This window comes from Pseudorasbora parva, chromosome 11, assembly GCF_024679245.1.
Source record: "Pseudorasbora parva isolate DD20220531a chromosome 11, ASM2467924v1, whole genome shotgun sequence".
Taxonomy (NCBI): Eukaryota; Metazoa; Chordata; class Actinopteri; order Cypriniformes; family Gobionidae; genus Pseudorasbora; species Pseudorasbora parva.
The window spans coordinates 22,730,657-22,745,025 of record NC_090182.1 but is presented as its reverse complement, the minus strand read 5'-3'; the positions used below and the strand labels follow the sequence as shown (position 1 = coordinate 22,745,025).

The 14,369-nt window shown below is 35.3% G+C and overlaps 1 long non-coding RNA gene across 1 annotated transcript; it reads left to right on the top strand.

Annotated features, from left to right (window-relative positions):
- Nucleotides 1-10,441: 10,441 nt before the first annotated feature.
- On the top strand, nucleotides 10,442-13,669 carry LOC137092279 (uncharacterized). The gene is made up of 5 exons (XR_010908204.1): nucleotides 10,442-10,513; nucleotides 10,627-10,680; nucleotides 10,954-11,060; nucleotides 12,947-13,017; nucleotides 13,095-13,669. It is a non-coding gene; the product is annotated as an uncharacterized lncRNA (long non-coding RNA).
- The last annotated feature ends 700 nt before the right edge of the window (nucleotides 13,670-14,369 follow it).

Here is a 14,369-nt window from a genome sequence, read left to right as displayed (position 1 = left end):
AATGCATTGTTATATTATTATTATTATTATTATTATTATTATTATTATTATTATTATTATTATTATTATTATTATTATTATTATTATTATTATTATTATTTTAAATTATTATTGCCCCTGTTTCAGTAAGGAACTCTTGTAATAAAGTAGCAGTGGCTGGGACAGATTTTAAGTATTACCTCAAGATGCATCCTGTTTACATGAAATAAGCTGCTCCCCAGCAGGTTTGATTTTACGGACCTGTTGCTATGACAGAAAATCCAGGATGAGTTTCGAAGAATCAAACAATCCAAGATCATGCCAAATTGTCAACAATCAAACCCAGCAAACTGAGTAAGTGACATATGAAGAATGGACCCCTGCTTTAGTTAGCCCATGCTGGTAGATTTTCAGAATACAAAAAAAAAAAAAAAAAACACAAAAACATTGCCACCTATTTAACAATTGCTGTATATTGGGATGTATTTTACTTTTATAAAAGCAACTAAATTGTAAATAACACTTACTATATTAAAACTTTTACTACTGGCCTTTTTTGGAGGGCTATTGCATGGCATTTTGAAGAAAGAAAAAAAAAGGGGGAAAAACAAAAACCCGTGGCACTGACTGGCAATAAGAGAACCCTGCATATTTGAAATGTTATACTTACGTTGGATTCTGGGCCAGATGAGCATCAGCCACTGCATGAACTGGAATGGAAACAGATAGCTTACTCCAGGCATTATATAATTTCTTTATCAGTTTATATGCAGCACTTTGACATTGCATTAACTATCAGTAAATGGAGCAAACCAAAGACTGAGGTTTTATTGAAAACGTGGCACTGGACCTAAGACCACCTACTTAAAGATTTTGAGCTTGTATTAAAAATTATTTTTTCAGTGGGATTACATTAAGCAAAGCCAAAAAGGCCATCTGCTTTTCTGATCCTGCAAAAGGCAAAGGATACAATAGTAATGGAGAGAAAGATGAAAGGACAGTGACTGGTTATTATTATCATTACAATAAGAAGGGAAGATAAAGCTGGCTGAGTTCACTAGATTGGATGTGATTGCAGGAAAGGATTAGCTCCTACACTGCCAAGGATTACAGATATAATTTTACTGAAACCAAGAAAACAAACATATCTACATGCACCTATTGTCATTTACTTTTTATATTATTTCTGAATGTTGTACATGGGTGTTTCCTCAACTATTGGCATGTTTATGTTTTAGTATAATACTGTTAAAGGGGTCATATAATGGTACATTCACTTTTACAAACTGATTGTATGGAAGTGTGTGTTAGCAGTGCCTTTACACAGCCATCCTATAATGATAAGAAATCCATCAAGTGTTTTTTTTTTTTTTTTAATCTCCTTTTAAGTCTCAAATCGAGCCATTCGACTGTGCGACGTCACACGGTCAGACGCCCGTCCCACGACTGTTGATTGGTACGCAGCGTTTCACCTCAGACCCGCCCTGAGCGAGCTCAAGCTGTTGACGTCAGCAAATTACGGCATTGTATAAGTAGAGACTCTAGAGCAGAATGGCAAGCGATTGTAGTGTTCTGTTCTTGGGAGCAATAATGAACACAGCAGTCATTCTGATGTTCCTAAATCCAGACCGCTGAAGACGCAGTGGCTGAGTTTTGTATTTATCAATGCTTTTATGTCTGAGCAAACCGCAAAGCATTTCTCACCAAACTGCTTTATAACTGAGGGTTAGTATGAAGCAGGTTTTGCTAAGAAGCTGCTGATTTGTACCAGCTCTTTGTGTTCCTGCTGCATGTCCAGAAGAAGTGAGTGTAGTTTAAAAGGCTTGCATGCTTCACGATGAATACAGCTAAAGTTTACAGGGTAAGTTAAATTACGGCATGCTTTATGACGTTCTCAATATAATTCATAATTCCACCTTTATAATAAACAAGGCATTATGGTTATTGTGTTATTACAAACTGTGTACGCTGGTTTTAAAGTTAACATGGATGTGGTAACTTAACACTGAGCAAAATTATGTAGATGGGTTATAACGGTGTCTGTTACTGTAAAAAAAAAATGTTTTGTAATAGTTATTATAATATCGTTACGCATCACTGACAAACCGACATTAACAGGAAAAAAAGGTTTTATTGGCATTAGGTGTAACATCAATCTGTCAATGAACTAATGTTTACATCAGTAAACACAAAGCATTTGCGCGAACAATACCAATACATAAATGTTGCTAGGCAACGTGGGGGAGAGGACGCTGGCGTTGTCTGTTCGCCGCTTCTCCACCCACAAATCTATTAGATACTGTAGTTAGTTACTGTACTATTAGATTTAGATTTGATTTGATTTGATTTGATTATGTTTGTGACTAGTCTAACAATCAGAGCTACAATTAGGACTGTTGCTGATTGCTGGCAGCCACTGAGAGGACGTTGTTCATTATTTCGCCGTTTTCCACCGCTTCTCTGATGTTTATGTTTGAATTGCTGCGATTGGTTTTGGCTTGGTGAAAACAGAGCTGTTTTTGACCAGGTAAAATGAGTGTTTTCTTACAATACTAATGAGCATTTTTAATTAAAGCATATTACAAAGTTTTCATTTAGACACTAAAAAATCATATTAGCTTGTGTAAAAATGGCATTATATGACAACTGAAATCTTATTGTAAAGTGTCACCATTATAAAAATGTATATTATTACCTTTAAAACTGCTATAAGCTAGACAGAATTCTCCTGTGGTGAATGTACAGTATGTTTACTGTCTGACATTGTTGAAGCAGGTGATTTAAATAAAACAGTGACGTTTTGAATAGTGTTCGCAAAGCTTTTTACCAAAAAGTTCATATGAAAATGCACTCATATTTAGCCTATACTATTTTATACTATATGCATACAGAGTTTGACTGGTAATCCGTCCAGGGTATTTCTTTGCCTTCAGGCTCCATCACCCCTGTGACCCATAGGACAGGTGTTTTGCATGATGGATGGATGGATGGATTTATGTATAGTTGGCATGTATATTGATATATGTGTGTGGTGTTATTCAACCCCTTCAACACATAACAGTCTTTGCATCTCGAGCTTTCCACACTTCCATCGGATGATTCATGTTCCAGCAGAGCAGGTGTTGTGTTGAACTCTCACACTCCTCCACCTGAGCAGGTGTTTATATATTGCTATATGAGCTCTGTTATTCTTATTAGCTCTGTTATTCTGCTACATTCTACTTTGAACTATCAATTTTCTCTCCAAACACTTTGCTAATCAAATGTCATATCTTAGGGCTGTCTGAATGCCTGTTCAGTATAAATAAGACAAATATATTGTAATCTTATATGTGTTATTTAACAGTTGAGATCATTATGTCTTTTGAGAATCCATGAGAAAAGGGTGAATAATGACTGAGAGTAAATGTTCAGAAATTAATCATTTTTATTATGTCTTAAACTATGCTGTATAGCTGTGTTTAGAGATGTGTTTGTTGTAAAACTTTTATGCTTTTATCCTTTAATGTCCTTTTCTTAGAATTGATTAATAATCAATACTGAATGTTCACAGAATGAAATGATGGATTGCCTGTTATGTTAATGTAGCCACATCAAGTTAATCTCGTAAACTGATTTAAATATTCATAATCATAACGAATACTAATAAAGAGTTGTTAATAATTGTAAAGTATTTTTTCCACTATAAATAACCTTTAGTGTGATGGAAAGGCCTATGGATTTTAAAGGTTCTTCATGGAACCAGTTATGACAGTAAATACTGTGAAACCAATATTGTGGTGAATTATTATTATTATTATTATTATTATTATTATTATTATTATTATTATTATTATTATTATTATTATTATATAAAAAAGAAGAAAATATTTGCATTTTGGTATTCTGCATTTGGCCTGGGAGACAACAATATGCTTGTATCCATTACACACATCTCACCAAACACAACACAACTAGATTGCTCTCATTATAATCAACGGAACTGTAAACACTGGATAAAAGCTTTGTGATGCACTTGTAATTCACTTGCTGGAAATAACATTTCTATTTTTATAGTACTGCACAGTTACAGCCACTTTATATTTTGCCTGCATATGACTGAAAAATATTCATTTCAAACATCCACTCCTATGTATTTTAGTCATTATACACTAGGGTATTTGAATTTAAGATTTCTGCTATGCCAAGCCAATTATAGGGTATGTGCTCATCTTCTTAACCCAATAATCCAAGTATCATAATTATTATAAAAATGATGCTGAAAACATTATGTAATTGGAAGCACCAGTTAACACATTCACTCTGGACTTGGTAGATTTTTTTTTTTCCAACTGAAACTGAGTCAAGAACAGTATTTTGAATAAGAAATTAATAAGAGATGAGAGTGGATTACATGTAAAGGGATAGTTTACTCACAAATGAAAATTACTCCATGATTTACTCACCCTCAAGCTATCCTGGATATGACTTTCTTCTTTCATATAAAAACAATCTGAGATCTTCCAAGCTTTCTAATGGCAGTGAAGGGTGATATTTTGAAGCCCAAAAAAAGTGCATCCATCCATCATAAAATATATGCACATTGCTCTGGGGGTTAATAAAGGCCTTCTGAAGTGAAGCAATGTGATTTTGTAAGAAAAATTCCATATTTAAAACTATAAAAACAAAAATAACTAGCTTATAGCAGAAGGTCAATGCAATTCAATTTACGGCAAAAGATTAACCCCTGGTGTGATGTAGGAGTAGCATAAGGTTTGACGCCTCTCACGGTTCAAATAAATAGGGCTGGGCAAGAAACTCAAGCTCATCGCCTCTTATATCAAATCCTCAAACATTCCTCTTTAAAAAAAATCCTTGTTTTAATACGTTTCAAAATTCTCTGTGTTATTAATATGCCAGGGATCAGGTCAGGGGTTACTCTTTTGCTGTAAATCGATACGTACAGCCATCTGTCGGAAGCTAGTTAATTGAGTTTATAAAGTTTTAAATATGGACATTTTTCATACTCAAGTGCATTGCTTCGCCCCAGAAGGCCTTTATTAACCACCAGAGCTGTGTGCATATATTTTATGATGGATGGATGCACTTTTTTGCGCTTTGAAATATCATCCTATATTCACCTCCATTATAAATCTTGGAAAAGCCAGGACATTTTTTATATATCTATTTACTGTTATATTTGAATAGTTTATTACATTTTATTTTATATTTTATACGTTTTTATTAAATAGTTTATTAAAATATTTACTATTCTATTTATATATACAGTATATATTATATAGATTGCTTTTTTTTTTAAACACACAAAAATATTCTCGTCGCTTTATAAAATGATTGTAGTACTATGCACTGTAGTCAGCCTTTTTTAATGTAATTAGGAAAGCATTACATTTTTGGGGGGTAAACTAACCCTTAAAATTTACTAGAACGCACAGTAATAGTGGATTATTCAATTCTGTAATCAATGCATCTAAATGTTCATTGTCAGACTGATGCATCAATGCATTTTTAAACCTTGTAAAAAAGCACACTACAACAAATGATCCTCCATGCATTGAGTAGGTAGCACAGGGTGTTTAGTGGAGCTAAAAGCTCTGACAGGTTTTATCTAAATAGCTCCTGGACATGTTACTCCTTCTCACGTTGTTCAGGCTGTGACAGAGAAGAGCACAGGGAGTGTAACAAACAGTAAAAATTGCACACAATCTGCTCAGCTACAGAGGGAGGCGGGTCTGTGCCAGCTGTTTTTTGTTGCCAATCCCTAAAAAATAATCCCCCTCAGAGTTATGGAGTGGGATTAATTAATTATTCAGACCGCCTTGTGTGTACATGATTAAAGTCTTCAGATCAGATTTTACAGCTGCTAACTTCTCTCTGCAGAAAAGGGTTGTTATAGGGAGGGTCATGTGGGCGTTGCGATATGTTGTCTTGGTAAGGGCATGTCACATGTTCTTCTATGCGATTCTCTCTTCGTTTTTCCCATTTAATCTCTGATTGTTTTGTGTAGCAATCATGCTGATGAACTTCTTATATAAATAGAAGCATTATTCTGAGGCTCCAATAGTACATTTTATTATGCTTGCAGATATATTGACAATGACAGCTCTCGGATCATTATGTGAGAGGTTTAACAAATGAACACTGGCAGCGTTTAACATTCATTTGTTATAAGTTTCAATGGAGCATCAAATAACAAATTAAACTCTCTTATCTTGAAACTTTATAAGTGTTATGTTTGTGATTGCATGGAAGGCTGATTGGAAATTTCATCGAGTAGTTCCTTTTCAGGCAGAGGGGGGAGAGAGAGAGAGAGAGAGAGAGAGAGAGAGAGAGAGAGAGAGAGAGAGAGAGAGAGAGAGAGAGAGAGAGAGAGAGAGAGAGAGAGAGAGAGAGAGAGAGAGAGAGAGAGAGAGAGAGAGCAAAAATTATAAATTGCATCAAAATATGAGGTTGGTTTAATTATTTAGCACCACGTTATTAGATGCCAACAGTCCTCCCCACAGCATGCAGTTGTCTACCAAATTAATTAATATGCATTAATATATTCTGAAAACCAAGCAATTTATTTTTGCTTGCAATAATTAGTAGGTGTGATATGATTTCAGGTTCAGTAAACTCATTATTCAAAATTGCTGACAATAATTCCTATGTGTAAATATAAAGCCAGATTATGTAGAAAAGTCTATTATAAATATTGATTTTTAATCCACATATTTTTATTTTTTATTTTTATTTTTTATCATGTATGTCAGCAATAATATGTGGTGTACGACAACTGGTCCGTAAAACCATTATGGTTTTACAAATATGTTTCAAATAATCCCTTTGTTCCCAGATATTCCTAACTCATGATCATGACATAACAAGACAGAAAGAAAAAAAAAAAAAAAAAAAGAAAAAAAATTAGCCATGGCCATACAGGGCTTCCATACAATTCAACAGGAATCAACCACATCATCTCACTATAGGAATTGTGCAATCAGGATTAACCGAGAGGAATTTGTTCCTCTCATGGATTTCAGCCAGATCCATTCAAGTTTGTGAACCTGAACACGTAAATTAGCCGCATGGATAATGGCTGCTTGATTTGAAAGTGACCTTAGTGAGTTAGCATTGCTTCTCGCATCGTTGCATCACTGACATAGACTAGCTGAAATTATACCAATGTGACTGCCTCAAGAACAAAGTTCAGATGAAATCTGCACGCCCGCATGAATAAGGATATCATCCACGTCACAGCTGGCTATTTTTCAATCGCTATTCATCTCTGAATGTTTCCAAAAGTTAAGATAAGTTCCTTTTTATTGCTTAAAAGCTATTAGGTTTTTGGCAACCTGCTTGTTGCTGATGGCTATCTGTGTTGCTTTGACATATCTAGTTTTCAGTATAATGCCTGTGTAAGTACAACATTAAATGAAAAGTACAACATATAAGTAAAACAAATTTACAGCATAGCTTTTGGTAATTATAGTTTAAAGTACTTCATATTTGGGGAATAAAGGGGGAACTACGAGGAAAATGTACTAATTATTTGTACGTATCTAAGTATTTTTAATTAAGGGGTGATTAAATGTTTACTTACAGGGTAAGTAGTGCTTGTTATTCCATGTAGTTGCGAATCTGTGGGCTATAAATTAAAGTGGTGTTTGTTCCCCTCTTGTTTCATATAGTTTCAGGGTAAGTATGAATCTGTCGACTGTAAATTTTTATAATTTTCCACTTATTTCATAGCCTGGATACCAGCTGAATTTAGCCCCTGAATTTAGCCCCTGCCCAAAAAATTTGGCAATTTGGTCTGGACTTGATCTGTTGTGGAGTAATTATGCCCGAACAGAAACTGTTTGGACCAACCAAATTGTCAGGGTGGGCTTTATACAATGATTGACAGATAATGTGATGTAATCATCCACGTCACCAAAGAGCACTTGGGTTGAATTCGTTCTAATCCTAAACGGAGTACTTGCTCGTGTATACATTCACCTTTACTATTTTTCTCAAAAATTTTGATTGCGTTAGTAAATAAATTGTGTATCCTTAAATTATTTTTTACAAAAATTGTTTACACTTATCTTCATCATCTTTTACCAGCGTGCATGTAGTTGAGTTGTGTTGACATTAGTGATGTGTTGTTCATAAACGATACGTTCCTTTTGAACTATTCTTAAATATGACTCGGGAACAACGAGTTGTCTCACGTCACAGACACACAGCGCATGCTTTCACCAGAGTACTAATCACGCACACCTGCAACCCGTCATCAACACAATCACCAGGAGCATAAAAAGCACTGGCCAGTCTCGTTTGAGAAAGGTTCTAACCTCTATTGCTTACCTTAAGGACTCCCTCGATGTTACTTACCCGTCTCCAGTGTCTTCTACCCAGTCTCCAGCGATATCCAGTGTCAAACGCGTGTGTTGAGTGTTCTCCATCGTTCCTCTCCAGCGAATCCTTCTACGATCTCCAAGTGCACCCTGAGAATCACAGACCAGAACCATCACCAGCAAATCTGCACTCCGTCAAGTTATTAGCTCTACTGGTTGCTCAATAAACCCGATAACTCACCATCTTGTCTCCGTAAACTCTGTACCGTAACACAGAGATGGATTTGTTAATTTTGTGTTGATACACGTGCATATCAACCTCAGGCCATCGGTTCTGTACAGGATCTTCTGCACTCAGCATATGGGGTTGTGAGAACAAATGACTCGTCTCAAAGTCTCGAGAGGTGAACTAATCAATTCTGTTTTAGGGACTGCATGCATTGCTTATAGGGTTGTCACGGCCCAGATCAGACACTGATGATGAAGCTAACGACTCAAAACAGGAGACAGTGTAACGTTACTAATCTTTCCTGGGAACAGATGTGATTAAACGTAAATTATAATTTATGTTTTATTCCAAATGTAATCAAAGTTTGCATACATACTAGATGTGTTGGGGAATATCAATATCAAAATCCTCTCAAAATTGTAAATGGGGATTTTTGGAATGGGTCAAATGCGGATGGAACCTTCTAATTATATATAAAAAAAAAAAAAAAAAACTTTTCGCTTAGAATTATACGGTTCTATATGCCAAAACATTATTTTAACATTAAATATAAAATTCGAAAGTAAAAATATTACCGCTGGGCAACGATTAAAATGTTTAATCATGGTTAATCGCATGATTAATCGCGTGATTAATCGCGTGATTAATCGCAGTATGCACAAAATTCAATAATGAATACAAAAGTGCTGCAATATGAACAAAACAGTGTTGTGCAAGTTACTTCCAAACTGTAATTTATTATAGATTATTACTGCTTTTAAAAGTAATTCTTTACATTACAATATTACTGTCTCAGAATTGTAATGCGTTACATTACTCCTGTATTACTTTTAAATTACTTTCACCAAAATAACTACAGAAGTAGCTCTTAACATTCTAAAATGTAGGCTATACCAGAGAGCATTTTACACCCAGCAAACACAGTACGTTGTGACAACGTCGTCAGTTAGTCGTCATTTGGTCAGCGTGAAATTACTTTATGACAACGTTGTGAGGACGTTGTGGTAAAGTTCCATTTTTAAAAATTTTGGCTAACGTTCCAGAAACGTTGTGGGAACGTCCTCAAAAGACGTCGCTAGTTTATCCCACAGAGAACGTTGTAAGGACGTCGTGGTAAAGTTCTATTGTTTTAGAATCCTGGCTAACGTTCCAGAAACGTCATGGGCACGTCCTCAAAAGACGTCGCTAGTTTATCCCACAGAGAACGTTGTAAGGACGTCGTGGTAAAGTTCCATTTTTTTAAATCTTGGCTAAAGTTGCAGAAACGTTGTGGGCACGTCCTCAAAAGACGTCGCGTGTTTATCCCACAGAGAACGTTGTAAGGACGTCGTGGTAAAGTTCTATTGTTTTAGAATCTTGGCTAACGTTCCAGAAACGTCATGGGCACGTCCTCAAAAGACGTCGCGTGTTTATCCCACAGAGAACGTTGTAAGGACGTCGTGGTAAAGTTCCATTTTTTTTAAATCTTGGCTAAAGTTGCAGAAACGTTGTGGGCACGTCCTCAAAAGACGTCGCGTGTTTATCCCACGGAGAATGTTGTAGCGACGTGGCCCACTGGTCTTCATAACTTTCCAAATTGCATTATTAATTTACAAGTATTATCAAATGTATGCCATTTTGATTTATATGGGACATTTACTTAATTCATCCAATATTTTTAAATGAATCCATGTTTGCAAATCGTATTGGCAAAAACAATAAAAAATCTAACAAAAAAAAAATGCCACAATTGTCCCACTATCACGTGCGGTGCCAGGAGTGGCATTTTGCATCTGAGCGGGTCATAGAACATCAAAATGAGTTCTAAATTCATTATTTCTTATTCTTGATTTTTATTCATGTGATTCTTGCTGCGTGACTTTGACGTGGTGTGTTGATGTGTCAAACACTGGAGCGGCGCGAAGTTGCCATGGAAACGGTGCAGCAACACAACAGACAAGCCGCAAAACTCCCTCTGTCGTTATTGTTTTCACTATACTTTCAGGTGAGTTGTCTTTAAAGTTACACAAATATTACACACAACTGTTACTGACATTTTCCTGACATTTCTTATGTGTCATTGACACACTTCTGTTCTGTTGAATATTTACTTTATAGAAATGTAGAGTCTTTGGAAAAAAGTCCGTTGGCACATCAACCGTTTTCCGAACAGTAAGTTAAGTTAACGAGGCTAACGTTAACTCTATAAAGTTAATCTCTTGTTTAGGCTTTGAATCACATGTGTAAATTAGAGGTTTTGATAGTTTTATAAAGTTTTTTTTTTTCTTCTGGGAATTGAATGGGTCATTGAAGGTGGCTAATTAATTAACTAACGTTAACGTTATGTGTTTGCTGTTAATCGATGAAGTCACTTACATTAAAAACATTAACACGGAGCGTGAAAAAAACGTGTTAACATATAATAAAATGTTCTGTGATTTTCAGAAGGGAAAAAATAACCCCTCTACAACAGAGGTGAAGCTCCCAAGTTTCCAACATTTCTGAAGGAAGCAGCTGAAAGAGAAGTAGAAAACACAGGTGAACTGAAAAAGGTGATTGATTAACCTTGTCCATTTTTAACAATATTTTAACCCATTCTTTCTCTTTTCTGCATTTAACCTTTGCTGTAGCTTCTTTCCTTTTAATAAACCTGGCGTTGTATAATTTATATATTTGGCTCTGATAAAGTGTTGATGCTTCCATGCTGATGCCCTGCAGCCTGCACTGTAAAGTTAGCAGAGTTGGAGCAGATCTCCTGTCGGACAACATCTCTTAAATGTTGAGGATTTACTCACCTGCAAGCCATCCTATGTGTATATGACATTATTCTTTCAAACGAACACAATCAGAGTTATATAAAGAAATGTCCTGGCTCTTCCAAGCTTTATAATGGCAGTGAATATTGCTTGGTTTGCTTGGTGATAAGCGGTAGGCTACGCAAGTCGACTTGCGCTAAAAAGGGTGACCCTTTGTCTCGCGTATTGCTGACCACTGGAAGCTAGTTATTTTAGTCTATAAAGTTTTAAATATAGATATTTTTCTCACACAAACATGCCACTTTGCTTCAGATGGCCTTTATTAACCCCCGGAGCTGTGTGGCGCAATTATATGAAGGATAGTTGCACTTTTATGGACTTCAAAAATGAAGCAACATTCACTGCCATAATAAAGCTTGGATTAGCCTGGACATTTTAAAATATAACTCTGATTGTGTTCGCCTGAAGAACCTAGGGATGGCTTGGGGGTGAGTAAATCATGGGATAATTTTCATTTTGGGATGACCTAACCCTAGCATTATGAACCATGTGACTAGTAAGTAAAACCTCAAACGTACAATAATGTTCAAAAGTTTGGTTTTGGTACAATTCTTTGAAAAAGGTCTCTAATGCTCACCAAGATTGCATTTGCTTGATTAAAAAAAATCAGTAAAATCTAATATTTTGAAATAATATGTAAATTCTTAATAATTGGGTTCTATTTGAATATATTATAAAATGTAGTTTATTCTTGTGATCAAAGCTTAATTGTCAGCATCATTACTCCAGTCTTCAGTGTCACATGATCCTTCAGAAATCATTCTAATATGAGGATTTTATTCATCAAAGAATCCTGAAAAATGCACCATGGTTTACACAAAAATATGAAACAGCACAACTGTTGTCAACACTGCTAATAATCATAAATGTTTTTGTGAGCAGCAAATCATCATATTAGAATGATTTCTGAAGGATCATGTAACACTGAAGACTGGTGTATTGATGTTGAAAATTCAGCTTTGATCACAGGAATATTAAATTAATAATAATAATAATAATAATAATACAATGTAAAATAGCTGTTTTCAATTTAAAGGGTTAGTTCAACCAAACCTTTAAATCCTGTCATCAATTCCTCTCCCTCATGTTGTTACAAACCTGTAAGACCTTCATTCATCTTCAGACAGCAATTTAATAAACACTTTCAAGGCCCAGAAAGGATGTAAAGACATCAATAATTACAATGTTAAGGAGACTGGCACAGGCTAGATCAAAATTGTGGAATTAAGTTATTTTTGCACACAAAAAGTATTCTTGTTGCTTCGTAACATTAAGGTTGAACCACTGGAGTCACATGGACTATTTTAACAATGTTTTTACTACCTTTCTGGGCCTTGTGTTGCAGTCTATGGAGGGGTCAGAAAGCTTTTGGATTTCATCAAAAATATTTTCATTTGTGTCTGAAGATGAACAAAGGTCTTACAGGTTTGGAACAACATAAGGTGAGGAATTAATGACAGAATTGACATTTTTGGGTGGATTATCACTTTAAATATATATTACAGTTTGTACTGTATTTTTGATCAAATAAATGCAGCCTTGGTGACTGTTGAGTTAAAGAGACTCTTTCAAAAGCATAAAAAACAGATTAGCAACATTAATAAGGTTCTTTTCTGTTTCAGCTGCCAGAAAATGATGAACATGTGACAGTGTAGCTCGGGATAAGGAAGAGGATGAAGAGGAGGAAGAACACGTAAGTAAAAAAAAAACAATTATTATACCTTTTTAACAAAAAGCAATACACCTACAATAGTATGGCTTTTTTTACAGCTTCCAGTTTACAAAGATCCAAAGTGAATATATAGAGCCCATCCTCCTATCCTATCCTCAGAAGACCCTGCCCTCCGCTGGTGGGGTAAGAAAGACCCTCTTCCACTTCTCTCACAGCTCTCCATCTCCCTCTGCCTCATCAACACTGTCTGAAGCTTTTTCCACAGCTGGGACACAGTCAGGAATGAGAGGTCTCAGATTCTTCCTGAGAAAGTCATCATACTCATTTTCTTGAACAAAAAAAACCCTGTTGATGTATAGTTTGGCCCAATAATACAGAAAAGATGCTAGGACTCTGTGTAGTGTTTTTTACATATCTCTTTATGAACGTAGGACTATAGCTCAAGGACTATATATCTTTTGTAATTGTCACATTGTTCAGGTTTAGCTACAGGTAGGGAAGCAATAAAGCACATCACCAGCAGACATTTGTAGCAGGTGCCTCACAGGACATTTCTGCAAATAAAAGTAATAATAAAGAAACTGATAAATCTTTTTTTTCCATGTCTTTTTTGTGCTAAATTATTGAGAGTAGTACCAATATGAGTATTGATAAGTATAAGTGAGAAAATCCTTAACTACTCCCATCCCTAATAAGACAATAAAATATTTTAATAATTGGTTACATTTCTTATTATGTTGTTTGATTAATGAATGGATGTTACATTTCTGTACTCATAATTTGTTAACACTTTACACTGTTCAAATGTTGACTTAATATTTGTACAAAGTAGGCTAACACTGAATAAATGCTGATTATTAAATTAATGCAGTGTGGTTTTGAGCCATTTTCTATTACAATTTAATAGGGGTTTGTATCGTTTTTTATTATCTACAAGTACATACAAATTCCTAAATATATTAACTAAAAACAAAACAAATGTATTAATAAGGTTTTACAGCAGATAGTTAAATGTTTGAGTGTATCAGTTCTATGTGGATTTCAAGGTTATGGACCAATCACATCTTCATTTCCCGGACTAAAGGTGAAATTATTCAAATAAAGGTGGACGTGGTATTTTGATCGTTAGGACGTACCTGCCACGTTTCAGCGACATATCATAATAACGTCGCCACGACGAATACAGGAATCACAAAGTTACGTCGCTGGAACGTTACCTGGTATGTCTCTGCGACTAATATGGTCCATTGAGGTTACGTCCTCACAACATGCCAGTTTGGTCGTTGAGACGTGATCATCACGTTATAGCAACGTACCAGTATAACGTCGTCACGACGATTATGGGAATCACAAAGTTACGTCACTGGAACGTT